Consider the following 15,859-nt stretch of genomic DNA (forward strand, 5'->3'; position numbering starts at 1 on the left):
TTTACTTCAAATGCTGAATGACCGTAGAATGGTTGATGTTGAGTTCTACGGCAACATCTCGTGCAGTTGTAAGAGGGTCAGCGTCGATGATTGCTCTGAATTGGTTGTTGTCCACTTCTGATGGCTGGCCTGCACTCCTCATCTTCAAAGCTCTCATCTCCTTTGAAAACTTATTCAACCAGTACTACACTGTAAGTTTGTTAGCAGTTCCTGGGCCAGGTTGTTGATGTTGGGAGTGGTTCCCACTGCTGTATGACCCATTTTGAATTGCAATAAAAAAATAGCTTGAATTTCTTTTTGTCAGTATAATTTCTGTAGTCTAAAATAAATATAAAATAAACAGTAATAAGTCAATAGCAAAAAAAAAACATAGCAAGAAATGCTCATTAAAATGACGTGTAACATAACCACATTTATTTAAGAATGAATTCTGATATTAAATGGCAGTGTTCAACAACGCAAAACTGCAATTACTTTTATACCAATATATCATGTCATATATATATATATATATAAAACCAGATATAAACCTAATAAACCATTTCATTTGAAATTGAGGTACCTAGAATAGTCACATTCCTAGGGGTTGCCAGGCTCTGGGGGAGAGGGAAATGGAGAGTTAGTGTTTAATGCACATAGAGTTTCTGTTTGGGAAAACAAAGATATCCTGATGATGGATGGTGGTGATCTTTCTCAACAATGAGAATAAACTTAAGAATCCACCTGCAATGCAGGAAATCCGGGTTCAATTCCTGAGTTGGAACGATCCTCTGGAGGAGGGCATGGCAACCCACTCCAGTATTCTTGCCTGGGGAGAATCCCATGGACAGAGGAGCCTGGTGGGCTACAGTTCGTGGGGTCACAAAGAGTCAGACACGACTGAGCCACTAAGCACAGCACACCACTGAGCCTTTCATGTAAAATGGTTTAAATGGTAAATTTAATTATATAGATAAAGGTTGTGCTGCCTTCACGACCATGGTTTCTCAGCTTCCCTAACATCTCGAGGAATGGAGCGAGTGCAAACTGCGGTCCCTTTCAGCCAGCCGGTGAGACTCACCTTAATCAGAGGGAGAAAAGCAAAGCCGCTCAGTGACCAGAGGAGGGCGCCAACGCCCTGCCTTTCTTCCACTCAGAGGCCTCCAGGGGAAACGGTGGTGCAGGATTTCCAGGGCACAGAGGGAACTCTCCGGGCTGGAAAGGCTTTTGTTCTGCTGCTGCAGGTGGAGGTGGGAGGGGAATGTACCATTCTTCACCACAAAAGCAGAAAGTTTCTTTCGTTTCTGTCTCCAGCCCTTCGATAAGAATTTGTTGAAGCCTTTTGTGCTTGGTTGGCAACTGCGTAAGGATTAGCCTACCTTGTTACCTGAAGACTGCGGTGCATGTCTGGGCTTTCGAGATGGCCCTGCCCTGCGGCTCGCCTTGGCTAGGGGCTGCCCCGACAGGAGCACCTCCCCCTGTTTCCTGGGACTGGCTAATAATTCCTCTCACTCCATGCCAGCTCCTTGTCCATATGTTTTTTGTTTTGTTTCACTTTTTGAATTTTTTTTTGGTGATAATGCTTCTATAACATAAAGCTCACTATTTAAATAACTTTAAGTGTGCTATTCAATGGCATTAAGTATATTCAGTGTCTCGCATTCATCACCACTCTACAGTTCCAGAACTTTCTCATCACCCCAAAGGAAAACCCTGTACCCTTTAAACACTTCTACTTCTCACCCTCCTCTCCTTGCCCCCACCCCAAATCCTTGCAACCGCTAATCTGCTTTCTGGGTATTTCTTATAAATGCAGTTGTACAATATATGGTCTTTTGAATCTGTCTTCTTTTGTTTAGCGTTTTTAAGGTTCACCCAAGTTTAGTGTTGATATGATACTGTGAAATGAACAGTTGTTAAATGGAGCTCAGCGTGCTGGTGGTGAGTCTCCCAGTTCAACAAACCATACAAGAAACTGAAATAGAGGTGTGCATACTCACAGGTCCTGGAGGAAGTGCCTGCCTCAAGGGGCCATGTGGGCAGGTCAAGGCCCAGACAGAGAGAGGCAAGACCTGGGGCACATGGCTTTGTGGGCACATGCCTCCCACGTTTGGGACACATGCTTCGTGGGTGGAGCATTTTTTGTTTTGTTTTCATTTTGCCATGGAAGGGTTTTACTATTGTGTGTCATCTTTCCTGAATTCTTTTTTGTTTTTAATTTTATTTTAATTGAAGTGTAATTTGCAATATTATATTGGTGCCAAGTGTAGACCATAGTGATTCAATGTTTTTAGAGATTATACTAGATTTAAAGTTATTCTAAAATATTGGCTGAATTCCCTGTGTTGTACAATATATTCTTGGAGCTTATTTATTTTATAAATGTAGTTTGTATTTGTTAATACTCTACCATCATCTTGCCCTTCCCCACTGGTAGCCACTAGTTTGTTCTCAATATCTGAGAGTCTGTTTCTGTTTTGTTGTGTTCACTCATCTGTTTCATTTTTCAGAGCCTACATATAAATGATGATATATGGTATTTGGAGAAGGCAATGGCACCCCACTCCAGTACTCTTGCCTGGAATATCCCATGGATGGAGGAGCCTGGTAGGCTGCAGTTCATGGGGTCGCGAAGAGTTGGACACAACTAAGCAACTTCACTTTCACTTTTCACTTTCCTGCATTGGAGAAGGAAATGGCAACCCACTCCAGTGTTCTTGCCTGAAGAATCCCAGGGATGGGGGAGCCTGGTGGCTGCCGTCTGTGGGGTCGCACAGAGTCGGACACGACTGAAGCAACTTGGCAGCAGCATATGGTATTTACCTTTCTCTGTCTGGCTTTTCTCCCAAGCATAGTATCCTCGAGATCCATGCATGTTGTTGCAAATGTCAGAATTTCATTATTTTTATGGCTGAGTAATAGTCTGTTGTATACGTGTGTGTATGTGTGTGTGTGTATATATATATATACACACACACACTATATATACACACACACACTAAAGGCTTCCCTGGTGGCTCAGCAATGAAGAATCCACCTGCCAATGCTGGAGACACGGGTCTGATCCCTGGGTCAGGAAGATCCCCTGGAGCAGAACATGGCAACCCATTCCAGTGTTCTTGCCTGGGAAAACCCATGGACGGAGGAGCCTGGTGGGCTGCAGTCCACAGGGTCACAAAAGAGTAGGACAGGACTTAGCAACTGAACGAATGAATGAACACAGTGTTTGCCAAACATCCACTCATTTTCTATAAGGGGTTTTAACTATTCATTGTAAGGATCAGACTTCTCTCAATTTTTACTTACTTTTCATCTGGAAATTCCTTATGGCAACTGTGAAAGTGGGTGCCCGTCGGATGCTTGTTCTTTGAGAAGTTGACCTCCTGTCATTTGCATGACCGTGAAGGTTATGACTATTAAGCTAGATAAAGTCAGAGAGATCTGAAGAATTCAATCAAATGGCATTTTGTTGCATTCAAATGGATTTGTGGATTGTAGGGAGACTATGACAAGAATTCATGAGAGAAAAAAAGTAAATAGTCACATCCCCTCGAGCAGCTGCCAGTGACTTTGGAACACGATCATTCAAACTCAAGAATGAGGAAAGGTGTGATGAATTCAAGCAACTTAACCAGTAGGATCACCCTGACAGATTGAGGTTAAGGTAACCCATTAGAATCACTACTAATAAAGGCACGCTGCACATAGGCATGTCCCTTTAGCTAGGTGCCTAAGAAGAAGAAAAACAGTCCTTTTCTATGAGTTGAGCTCATCTGAGCCAGACAGGTGCTGGCATAGTGAATTAATTTGTCACCAAGATTGTTGGGAAAGATCAACCTCCTCTGACAAGTGTAGCTTATACCTCCAAGTGAACAAACACCATTTTCTACAGTAAACATCCTCTCAAAGGTAGTTGCAAAAAACAAGCATATTAGTCTTAAGATTTTAAGTCAAAATCCTTGGAAATACAAGGATAAAACTTTTAATATGACAGCAAATATCTTTGCACTTCCCAGCAAATTAGACAGAATTTCAACTCTGATGACAAGATACAGACTGTGAACAGAATTAGCTTATGTTATTTGTTCACAGGTGTGTAAATATTCACTACTATTTCCTGTTCTACCTAACAAGATTTAATGGCGACCCCAGGACTTATGTCTAGAGAGCACCTGTATCAACAATCTCTCATTTTCTCAGGATTCTTTAACAATGGCTGATTCCTGGGGATCTGCTTCCTCTCCCATTTTCTAGCTGAAGCTGAATGAAAGAATTTGTAGGTTATGATCTCTGTTTCCATAATCCCATTCAGAAGGCCTGGGCTTTTAGACTCACCCTGGCACAATGACTATGGAAGATGACTCAGTTTCTCCACATCCTGGAGACCTACAGTTTCCGTTCTTACCTCCTGCCAGAATCTCTGGTCAGTTTGCAAAATGGTCAGCTGAAGGGAATCCTCAAAGTTTGCTTGGAAACCCACTAGATGATTAGAATTACTTAATTGTTCCCTCCGTGGGTGTTATAAATTGAATTGAAAGATAATTGAAGTTCTAATTTCCAGTATCTCGGAACGTGATCTTGAATTTCCCTGCCGGTCCTGTGGGGAAGACTTCGAGCTTAATACAGGGGGGCCCTGGGTTCGATCCTTGGTCAGGGAAAAAGATCCAGGATGCCACTAAGAGCCCCATTGTCACAGCGAAGATTCTGAGTGCTGCAATTAAGACCCAGCATAGTCAAAAAAAAAAAAGAATGTGATCTTATTTGGGAAAAGGGTCTTTCCAGCTTTATCCAAGTTAAGATAAGGTCATTAGGGTAGGCCCTAATTCTGTGAGAGGTATCCTTATAGAAGGGGGAAAATTGGACTCAGACACACACAGAGGGAAGACAACATGAAGAAACACGGCGAGAACGCCATATAAAAATGGAGGCAGAGTGGACCTGACAGATGAAGCTGTAAGCTGAAGGGCTCTAAGGATTGCCCCCTGCCGTTGGAAGCTGGGAGAGGTAAGGATGGATTCTACCCAGAGGCTCACAGGGAGGACAGTCCTGAAATCACCTTGACCTCAGACTTCCAGCCTCCAGAAGTTTATGAGAGAATAAATTTCAATGGTTTTAAGCCACCCAGTTAGTGGAACCTTTAACCTGGGAGTGACTTGGAATTGCCAACAGAGATTATGAGGCAAACCAAATCCATGGTGTCACTATTGTGTAAAATCTGGTAATAATTTGCATGTACCGGTCTTTCTTAGCCCACACACCCCCAATCCCACACACCGCCTCACTCCGGGAAGCAGAGCTGCTGTGATGGGATTTGGGCAGGTAATTTGTTTTGATAAGGAAAGCCAGGGAATAGGAGTAACACAATAAAACAGGGTGCATCAGATGGAAAAGAATCTGCCTGCAACGAGGGAGATTCGGGTTCGATCCCTGGGTCATGGCAGATCCCCTGGAGGAGGGCATACCAACCCACGGCAGTATTCTTGCCTGGAGAATCCCAGGGACAGGGGTGCCTGATGGGCTACAGTCCCTGGGGTCACAAAGAGTCAGACATGACAGCAACTTCCACTCATTCTCAATTGAGTTGGTCATTGCAGTGGGTCACTGAGGCCCCATCCTTCAAGCGCCTCTGAGGAACCATGTGGAATACACCGGGGAATGGTCTGCTCAAGGGACAGTGGAGGAGACCATAGCAAGAAACCAGTGCTTCTGGATTCTCCCGCATGACCTCAACTCCCTTACACTTCCAGGTTGGTGCGTGTGTTCAGGAACAGTGGCTCACAAAGGGTCCGTGGCCTTGGAACTGAGAAGCAAGACAGGTGAAAAGCAAGAAACTGCAGGTGGAGATGCTGTCAGACCTCGTCTGTGCAAAGCTGGGCCCCAGCAGTGACTATGCAGAGGATCTGGAGAATTTGGCTTATTAGAGGACTGAGCAGTTCATCTAGATTTTAAGCTGAAATGTCCGAGAGAGCTTTAGTCTTTAAACAACATAGGAATATGTAGAAGAGTTTAATCATCATCTCAATAAATTTTATTAGATTTGTAAGAATTTCTTAGGTACTTGGAAAAGTTGTTCGCTTTGCCAGCCACTGACTTACTTTAAAAAGGAAATTGAGTGTGCTGGCTTTATCAGTGCAGCTAAAAATATTTAAAAGAATTCAATTAAATTATGAAAATCTTCTTAAAATCATTTGTGAAAATTTGAAAGATTTATAAATAGAACTTATTTCTAAATTGAACTTAAAAACTTCAAGAAAACCAAGGCTTTGAATTATTTAAGTATTAACTTTAAATATCAAAGTAGCTCCTGAATGTTCTTTTCAATACAAAAAAGCCACTCCTAAAGACCAAAAAAAAAAAAAAAAAAAAATCCTAATTACATCTTTCCATCCTATGGAAATCATCATTCTTTTCTACACTGTTGATCATCTGAAAAGTGAGTTCTTCAAACATGGGATTAAATAGAACATATCCTTGTAATTTGCAACTTTTGTTTTGGTTGGGGTTTTCTGGTTGCAAGCAACAGAAAGCAATTTTGGCAAAGCAAAGGGCATTTACTGGAAGGGTTCTGGGGAGCGCAGAGAATCAGTGAAAAGGCTGGGATGCGGTCTCTGAAATGGATCAGCATCAGGTTTGACCGGTAATCTAAGCAGGGTGAGTGGACTCTGCCTCAGGCAGATTAAGTTGCAGGTATCAGACACTGCTCTGGCTTTCATCTGCCAAAAAAAAAAAAAGGATTTAATACTGGGGGCAGCGTGCTTCCAAGATCCGTGGACAGGCCAGAGGAGTGGGCTGTAGAACACCATCAGAAGCCTTGCCTGCCAAGGGAGCGCTAATTTCGCCACTGCCAGGACTCGGAGTGTCCTCTGAGCTGTCCCTCCTCTCCCGTAGCCTCACTTCCTTGGCCGCAGAGCTTCCAAGTTCCCCGCAGGTCTCTCCTGGTGCTGGGATGACTGGCACTCAAGCCACTTTCTCCTGCCTTGCCCTGGAGAGTCATCCTTAGCACCTGGGGCCAGACCAGTGTGACCAGTGTCCTTAGCGCAGGCCCGGCTTTTTTGGGATTGATTCATTGCTGCAGAACAACTCTGTTGACACTGCAGGATGTAAAGCAATGACCACGTGATGTCATGGAAATGGTGGGCGGGCAATGCAGACGGGCACAGGCCTCCTTGGCTCTGTGGTTCCTGGGGAGACGTCCATGGCTGGACTCTGGAGGCCAGAAGGCTTCTTGGCTCACCTACCAGGTGTCTCTCTGAAGCATGGGCGTGGCAGGGGCTGCCGTCCAGAGCTCGCCACATGGTCTCTTGGGGATGTCATCTTAGGAGAGTGGGATTTCACGCATGGAAGCTCAGTTCTCCAAGGACACAGGTTCCGATGAGCAGGATGGAAGTCCAAGGTCAAGGTGCCACAGGTTGGGTGTCTGGTGAGAACCCACTTCCTCACAGATGGCCGTCTTCTCACTGTAACTACGCGCCTGGAGGGGCAAGGGGGCTTTCTTAACCCCTCTTATAGGAGCACTGAAACCATTCATGGCCCCACTCTCATGAACGTATCACCTTCCAAAGGCCCCACCTCCTAATACCATCACCTTGGGGGTTAAAATTTCAACATGAATTTTCAGGGGGCACAAACCTCCAGCCTATAGCACCCACCTCCCCCCTCCAAGACCCTTCCATTACAGGCTACCCTCAAACCTTTGGGCCACCTGGGTGGACCTCCTACCTTGGAGACCCAATTCCACAGCCCGGTCCAGCCATGAGCGGTTATGGAGCTGTGGACAGAGCACTGAAGCCCCGCATCCTTGGAGTTTTCATCTGGAGGTTTCCTCCCTCCTGGGCTGGGTGGGGTCAGACGTGAAGGCCCTCTGTAAGCTCAGAAGATGGCTCAATAGGGAGGCACAGGTGCTTTTAGTTGAAGGGCTGTAGTATTTTGTTTTCCCAGCTCTTGGCCCCAGTCTCTGGGATACACTAGATCCTGACTCTCTGCTCATTCATCGAGGGAATAAGTGAAGTGATTTAACATTGTCCTGGTTTTGCAGGCCAGGAAACAGGCACTGAGGGAGGAGAGGTCTGACCTGAGCTGAGGGACAGGTGATGCTTCAGATGTACACTTGCTCATCACCTGTTATCTCTACCTCCAGATGTCTGCCGCTTTTATTGTCTGGCTTCCCTCCTAGCTCAGTCGGTAAAACATCCACCAGCAATGCAGGAGACCCCGGTTCGACTCCTGGGTCAGGAAGATCTGCTGCAGAAGGGATAGGCTACCCACGCCAGTATTCCTGGGCTTCCCTTGTGGCTCAGCTGGTAAAGAATCCGCCTGCAATGTGGGAAACCTGGGTTTGATCCCTGGGTTGGGAAGATCCCCTGGAGAAGGGAAAGGCTACCCACTCCGGTATTCTGGCCTGGAGAATTCCATGCACTTTATAGTCCACAGGGTCGCAAGGAGTCGGAACGACTGAGCAACTTTCACTTTCATGTTTATTGTCTGGGTTGGTTGGAACAATGAGGCCCGAGGATCATATTCAAACCACAGCCGCAAGAGCACTGAGGCTTCCTAAACTCAGCATCTCTTTCTCCTCAACTCAGCCGGTTCCTTCTCATTTCATTTCTTCCCTGATTCTGATGGAAGCTGGCTCCAGGTGCCAGGTCTGCCGGGCTTCCCAGGTGGTGCTAGTGGTAAAGAATCTGCCTGCCAACGCAGGAAACGTAAGAGATCTGGGTTCAGTCCCTGGGTTGGGAAGATCCTCTGGAGGAGGGCATGGCAACCCACTCCAGTATTCTTGCCTGGAGAATCCCATGGACATAAGAGCCTGGCAGTTTATGGTCCATGGGGTCTCAAAGAGTCAGACATGACTGGAGCAACTTAACCCGCACACACATGCATGCCAGGTCTGTGAGTCAGGCTTTTGGAGGCAGAGTGGACATTCCTGGGCGAATCGTGCAGAGAAAAGTGGAGACCCACCTCCTGGGCGTGAGAGGATATCACTGTGGATGCCTCTTGCCGGGGTCACCTTCTAAGGGCAGTAGTGACTCCATCCCGCGTCTTTCTTGTGCCTCTAGTTTTCCTGCTTGGTGTAGGTGTTCTTCATGTATCCAGATGGATGTCTGTTCTCAGCCTCCAGAAGGGCAGGTTGTGGAAAGAGGGCTGTTAGAGATGCTGCTGCTGCTGCTGCCAAGTCACTTCAGTTGTGTCCAACTCTGTGCAACCCCATTGACGGCAGCCCACGAGGCACACCTGTCCCTGGGATTCTCCAGGCAAGAACACTGGAGTGGGCTGCCATTTCCTTCTCCAATGCATAAAAGTGAAAGTGAAGTCGCTCAGTTGTATCTGACTCTTCGCGACCCCATGGACTGCAGCCTACCAGGCTCCTCTGTCCATGGGATTTTCCAGGTAAGAGTACTGGAGTGGGGTGCCTTCGCCTTCCGGTTAGAGATGCTGATTAGAACAAATAGCTTTTGGGGGGAAATACACAAAGACCAAGCTGAGTAACATTCTCATTCACATGAAAACAAGCCCCTGGGTGGCTGATGCCAGGTGAGATAAGTGGAAAACATGACGTCATCATTCCGGCAGGAGTCTCTCTTTCTCCTTGGCGCCCCAAGCCCTCCCTCTCCTCTGCGTCTCTTTCCATTGCCTCTTGTTGCCTCCTTCCTTCTCCCACTCTTTTAATCTCAGGGTAAATTCCCATCCTCGCTCTCTCTTCACCACTCTTGGGGACATCTTGTCTCCTTCTTCAGGGCCCTTCTGACAAGAGCCATATGGAATATTTCCTTTCCTTTCAGATAAACTCCGTAACAGGGAGGTACCAGCGACTGATGGTATGAAATCTGTTGATTTCCGATTTCTGAGGGCGCTAAATTGGCCTTTTGACAAATGACAAACATCTTGGAGCCTCCTCCCCAGAGGAGAAGGGGTCTCTGATAGTGGAACTTCCTTCCCTACCCTAGGAACGGGGGTTGCTTTCTGTGTTTAGGTTTATTTTGGAGTCCTTGCCATGCTACAGTCCTATAGACCCACCCACGAGGCTGGCAAATTCACGATTCAGCTGAGTAGAAGCATTTGGGGAGGTGGGAAAGGAAGGGACACTTCCTTCTGGCTAACTCTCTGTGGGGCTGCCCACCGCCCCTCCTGCCTCGAGCAGGTGGTCAGCAGACCCCGGACAGGAGCCCGGTTCTGTTTGTTCCTTTGTCTTGGCTCAGTCTGGTCAGATCTCATTTGCCTCTCCTTCAGGCCTTTGCAGCAGCTGCTGGCTGCTTTTTTGCAGCAATTTCCCCCTCCCTGCCTGCTGCCCATGCTTCTCCCTCCCCCCGGCAGCACCCCCTGTCCTCCTTGCACTTCCTAGTAATTCCATCACCAGGCGTTTGATCCAATTTGGGGTGCACAGCCTCCCAGGAGTGGCAGATGCAAGGCACCAGAGTCCGCAGGTGAAGAGCTGGCTTGGACTGCATCTGAGGTTGGAGCTGCTCGAAGCCTAGGAGCAGCTATGGTGGATCAGTTTCCAACTTCCTGCACCTGGCCGGGAGGTCCTTTAGGGTGGGAGTTTTGCGCATCCTGCAGCTCAGCTCTGAGCACCACAGGGGTACTTCATCTGCTGTGTTTAACCCTGTCCAGTCCTGCCTGGGGCTCTTGTTGCCGTGGAGACTTGCGCAGAGCAAACCTCTTGTGGCCCTAGAGCCATCCATCCAGGTGTGTGTCTACCTTAGCTCCGTCTTGTGAAGTAGTCATCTTTCCCACTACACCTGTGTGCAGGACTATGTAAGAGGGTGTGCTTCTGGACTCATCACGTGTGCAATGGACATAGGACAGGGTTCACACCCCAAGTTGGGCAGGCGAGGAACCCAGGGCTCCTCTCTCCTGGCCCCAAGTCTTCTTGCTACCATGCATACATGTGCCCCAGCCTTCTTGACATTTCTGTTTCCCTGCAGCCCACTTCATGGAGGATGAATCCATTCTCTGCCCTCTGTCTACTGGCCCCACTAGGTTTAAGCCTGGGCTCTGTAGCCTAGTCCTGTATCTCATAGCCCGAGCCCTGCTTCCCTTCCTCGGCCACTGAATTTCACACACGCTGCCCAGAGCGTGGCTCTGACTCAGCCAGATCCCCTACTTCTGCTCTCACATCTGCCTCAGCACAGGGAGGCCCTCCCCTGGCCCTGACCCTAACTGGACCCTTCACTGACTCTTAACTGGACCCTATCCTTAACTCCCCCCACACCACCCCTCACATTTGACACTAATTCTGTGAGTATTTTTCAGCAAGTTCTTAGTTTCTTGAGAGATCTAAAAATAGTCCACCTCCTCCCCCTATTTTGAACTATTAACCTCTCTGCTCAGTGTATGAGGTTTGCATTTTGAAGCCCTGATTAAAATTGCTTAATATTCCTTCATAGCTGACAGCCACCCCACTCCTCCCAGGCTCGGTAGGAACACAACAGCAGTAAAGGTAGAAACTGTGGTTCCTTTCATCGTGGTCACTATTTCTTGTTTTTTCCCCACTCGCCCCCAACACCCAGGGGAAGGGAGCTGGGAGCCACGGGCGAGGGAGGGGATGACAGGCAGGTGGAGGGTGCTCTGGGGAGGAGGGAGAAGGTGCCCCTGGTGCAAGCCCAGAGGGTCAGCTCCGCCTGGCGGCTTCATCCTGGGGTGGTCGCTGACGACCGCCCCCTCTCAGTCATGAGGCGATCAGAACGCACCGCCCTCCAAATATATCCGCTTTGGCATAAAGATTATTTTGAGCTGAAGGCAATGAAGAATCAAAAGATGGAGAAAGAAACCCTCTGAGGCTGCTTTCCTCATCTGATTAGAAGCAAAAAATTCTGGGAAATAAGGCTGCTATAAATTCCTTCTAAAGGGCAGATTTACCCTGCAGAAGGGAGAACTCGAGTATAATCCACACCAAATCGCTCCCCTAGCGGGGCTTTGTGGCCTTGGAGGAGATGGAAATTTACTCACACTTGTGTTGTGGTGGTGCTCAGTCGTGTCCGACTCTTTGCGACCCCATGGACCGGAGACCTCCAGGCTCACACTTGTATAGACAAATACTATCACAGACTTGATCTCTTGATTGCGCTCCCAGAAACTCTTTTCCTTTTCCCCAAAGCCCACGAAAGCCTTTTCCGCCCCCTCCCTTACCCCTACTAGAGGTATCCTCTGACTTCAGCTGCACTTGACCCTAGAGCAACTCAGGGGTTAATTTGTGTATAATTTATAGTTGGACCCACCCCCCCTTCCCCGCCATACCTGAGGTTCCTCTGCCTCTGTGGATTCAACCAACTCTGGGCTGAGTGGTATTGTAGTATTCACTATTGAAAAAATATCTGTGAATAAGTGGACCCTCACAGTTAAGATCTATGCTATTCAAGAGTCCACTGTATTTAGTTACTTCTAAATACTGCTGCTGCTGCTAAGTCGTTTCAGTCATGTCCGACTATGTGCGACCCCATAGACGGCAGCCCACTAGGATCCTCCGTCCCTAGGATTCTCCAGGCAAGAATACCGGAGTGGGTTGCCATTTCCTTCTGCAATGCGTGAAAGTGAAAAGTGAAAGTGAATTCGCTCAGTCGTGTCCGACTCTTAGTGACCCCATGGACTGCAGCCCACCAGGCTCCTCCGTCCATGGAATTTTCCAGGCAAGAGTACTGGAGTGGGATGCCACTGCCTTCTCCACTTCTAAATACAGTTACTTCTTTTCTTACCCTCACATGTAGGCAAATAAACCTTTTTCTGTGGTCAGTCTTTTGTCAGTTGAATTCACGGGCCCCAGCAGAAGAACCTAAGAGGAGAGAGGAAAGACTTTTCCTCTCTAACAGTTGCAGCTCATGATGTGGACAGTGACAGCCAGCAGCCTAGACTCTGGACCCAGGGTCAGATCCTTGGTCGGCAGTGAGGGTCCTTTCAGGGACCCCCCCATCTTCCCGTGGGAACCCCATTCAGCTTCTCTGGAATACTGCAGATAATTTTAACTTAGAAGGCACAATTTTCTGCTGCCCATTACCCCAGTCCCCAGAGTGAACATGTTAAGCCTTCATCTGAGGTGGTTTACAGAGGGGGACTGATATAATCATCATCATCATAATAATAAACAACTTTTTGCTTCACAGTCTTTACACACAACAATCCATATTCATCATTGTTTGCAGCACCCTTGAACTGGAAGTACAGCTATTAAAATCAAAGTGAAAGTGTTAGTGACTCAGTCATGTCTGACTCTTGGAGACCCCATGGACTGTAGCCCACCTGGCTTCTCTTGTCCATGGAAATCTCCAGGCAAGAATACTGGAGTGGGTTGCCACACCCTCCTCCAGGGGATCTTCCCAACCCAGGGATCGATCCAGCATTGCAGGTGGATTCTTTACCGTAACCTCCAGCAAATGAGAGTTTGTCACCGTGTTGCCATCTTATCAGTTGCTTGCGTCTCATTAAAACTTTGTAGAGCTTCGAGCCTTGTAAACAGACAATGAAGCATGGCACTTCCAGGGAAGGTCAAGGCTTGGCCCCAAGGAGCAATTATGTCCTTGGGGAGGGGAGATGCTGGGGACAGCTGGCTTCCAGCTCTTTCCTCTCTTGCCATTGCTCTCGCCTTTGGTTCCAGAAAGACCATTTGCTGTGCTGAGAAGGGGCCAGGGAGGTGGAACTGCTGGTTATCTAATAAATAAATTTCCTCGAATGGAAACCCCTTCAGGGTGCCTGGATTCTCAGTCACTCCTATGGTATCTGTCCTTGGCCCTTTCCTTCCTTGTAAGCCGTCACTAAGTCAGATGGTGGAAGCTCTGGTCCCTGGGGCACGTCACCCCATCTGGGCACTGGCAGGGGTGTGCAGGTGGGGCTGAGCCCTGTTTGACAGACCATAGGATCAAGCTGGTGATTAGAGCAGGGAATTCTGAGCTTGACTGATCTGTCAGTCCGGCCTCCCCAGGAATCCCCTCCCTAGAGGGGTCAATTCCTGAGATTCCAGGCCTTGCATATTGAAGACCAGTCTATCCTCCCATTGGTTTGTGCAAAAGAAACGTCTCCCTCAGGCTGGACAGCAGCAGGTGAGGGAATAAGTGAGGGGAGACACTGAGGCGATTGATCTGAGCCAGCAGCCTCCACAGCAGCCTCCACAGAGGCCGTGATAAGAGAAAGGAAAACAAAAGTTTTACAGAGCTCCTAGGAGGTTTTCCCTCGCACCAGCCGGAGGCGTTAATGGTGAGATTCTCTGCTCCAAACTGCTCTGGGCTTGGAGGCCCGGCTCCTGCCTTGCCTCTCCAGGCAGAGGGACGTGGGGGGAACCTGGGGAAGGTGGGAACATCTGGGAACAGCTGGCAGGCTGCGAGATGATGACCGCCTCACGTACAAGCCAACCCCGGGGTCCTAAACTTGAATGGCGACTTCACAGAGCCCAATGCCACAACCTAGCAGGATGTCCCCCTCCCTCTTTGAAGCCAGTAGATATTTTTTCTAGAAGAGAAGAGCCAAAGAAGTGACCCACTTCTCACCTGCACGGCAGGGACACTGGCCTGAGCCCCGGAGCGCAGACAGGCCTGGCCCAGTCAGAGGCCGGTGGGGAGGTCCTGCTGGGGTCGGTTTACCTCAGGGGGCTGAGCTTTCCCCCTCCCGCTGTCCAAACGAAGGGAGCCCTGAAGCAGCAGGAAGAGGCAGGAAAAGACAGAATGGAATCATGGAATCATGAGAGGCTCTGGCTTCCGCGGGAAGGGACCCTGAGGAGGGCTTCACAAAGCTTCCCTGTACCTACTGCCTCGATGACGTGAGTCCCAGGGGCCTCCCAGGAGATATGGCCTCTCAGAGCCTGAGCTGAGGAGGGGACGTGGTAGGTCGCCCTCATGGGGCGGGTGAGGGGGCTTCTTCAGGGCACAGAAGAGACTGGCTAAGGCTGGGAGTCTTGCAGGATCCAGCCAGAGAAGAGACGAGAAGTGCCATCCCAGCGCTGTTGCTGCCGCAGGCCGGCTGAGCTGTCTGACTACTTGGCCTGGGGTAACATGGCAGTATCATCTCTAAGAGAAGAAATGGTCCACTTGGGCTTCACTACCAAGGAGAGACCCACTACAGGGCTTCAGGGTAGTAACCAGGCCAGCCCAGAAGGCAGCATTTGAAATGCTGAAGGCTCCCAGTGTGGAAGGAGAGAAGGCCAAGTTCTGGGGCCCCACATTTCCAGGGCTTTCTGATCTGAGAGCTCCTCCTCTGAAATCCCCATCCTGTCAGATTCTCTCCGGGTCTGACCTGGCTCGCCCTCTTCTGTGACAGATTTCGGAGACTTTGTCCAGAAAAACTTTCCCCAGAGGCTCTTCCCTCTGCTGGTGGAGATTCCCCCTCATTCTCAGCCCAGCTCAACCTCCAGCATCAGGTGCCCATTCTTCCTTCCATCTGGTTTCCATCTTTCTTCCCTTGAACAGAGGTCTTGTAGGAGAGGCCAAACTCCACCTCTAAGCTTCATAGATTTTCATTTGGGACTCTAATAAAAGACTAACAGCAGAAAAACTGTTTATTAGCATGCAGTGCACATCACATGCGAGAAACCCAAAATGAAGCATAACTCAAAATGATGATTCAACTGTGGAGAACTACGCGGAGATTCCTCAAAAAGCTGGGACTAGAACTGCCATATGACCCAGCAATCCCACTGCTGGCATACGCCCCGAGGAAACCAGAATCGAAAGAGCCACATGCACCCTAATGTTCTTTGCAGCACTATTTACAATAGCTGGGATGTGAGAGCAAAACCTAGATGTCCATCGGCAGATGAATGGATAAGGAAGTTGTGGTACATCTACACAGTAGGATATTACTCAGCTATAAAAAGGAATGCATTCGAGTCAGTTCTAATGAGGTGGATGAACCTGGAGCCTGTTATACAGACTGAAGTAAGTTAGAAATAGAAAGACAAATA

General features: G+C 48.4%; 2 long non-coding RNA genes across 2 annotated transcripts; one reads left to right on the forward strand and one right to left on the reverse strand.

The window, feature by feature from the left end:
• Nucleotides 1-3,253: 3,253 nt before the first annotated feature.
• LOC123331173 lies at nt 3,254-6,018 on the forward strand. The gene is made up of 2 exons (XR_006547684.2): nt 3,254-4,983; nt 5,727-6,018. It is a non-coding gene; the product is annotated as an uncharacterized LOC123331173 (long non-coding RNA).
• Nucleotides 5,985-8,266, reverse strand: LOC123331172. The gene is made up of 2 exons (XR_006547683.2): nt 7,699-8,266; nt 5,985-7,450 (listed from the first exon to the last, which is right to left on the reverse strand). It is a non-coding gene; the product is annotated as an uncharacterized LOC123331172 (long non-coding RNA).
• Nucleotides 8,267-15,859: the final 7,593 nt, after the last annotated feature.

Source organism: Bubalus bubalis, chromosome 22 (assembly GCF_019923935.1).
Source record: "Bubalus bubalis isolate 160015118507 breed Murrah chromosome 22, NDDB_SH_1, whole genome shotgun sequence".
Classification (NCBI taxonomy): Eukaryota; Metazoa; Chordata; class Mammalia; order Artiodactyla; family Bovidae; genus Bubalus; species Bubalus bubalis.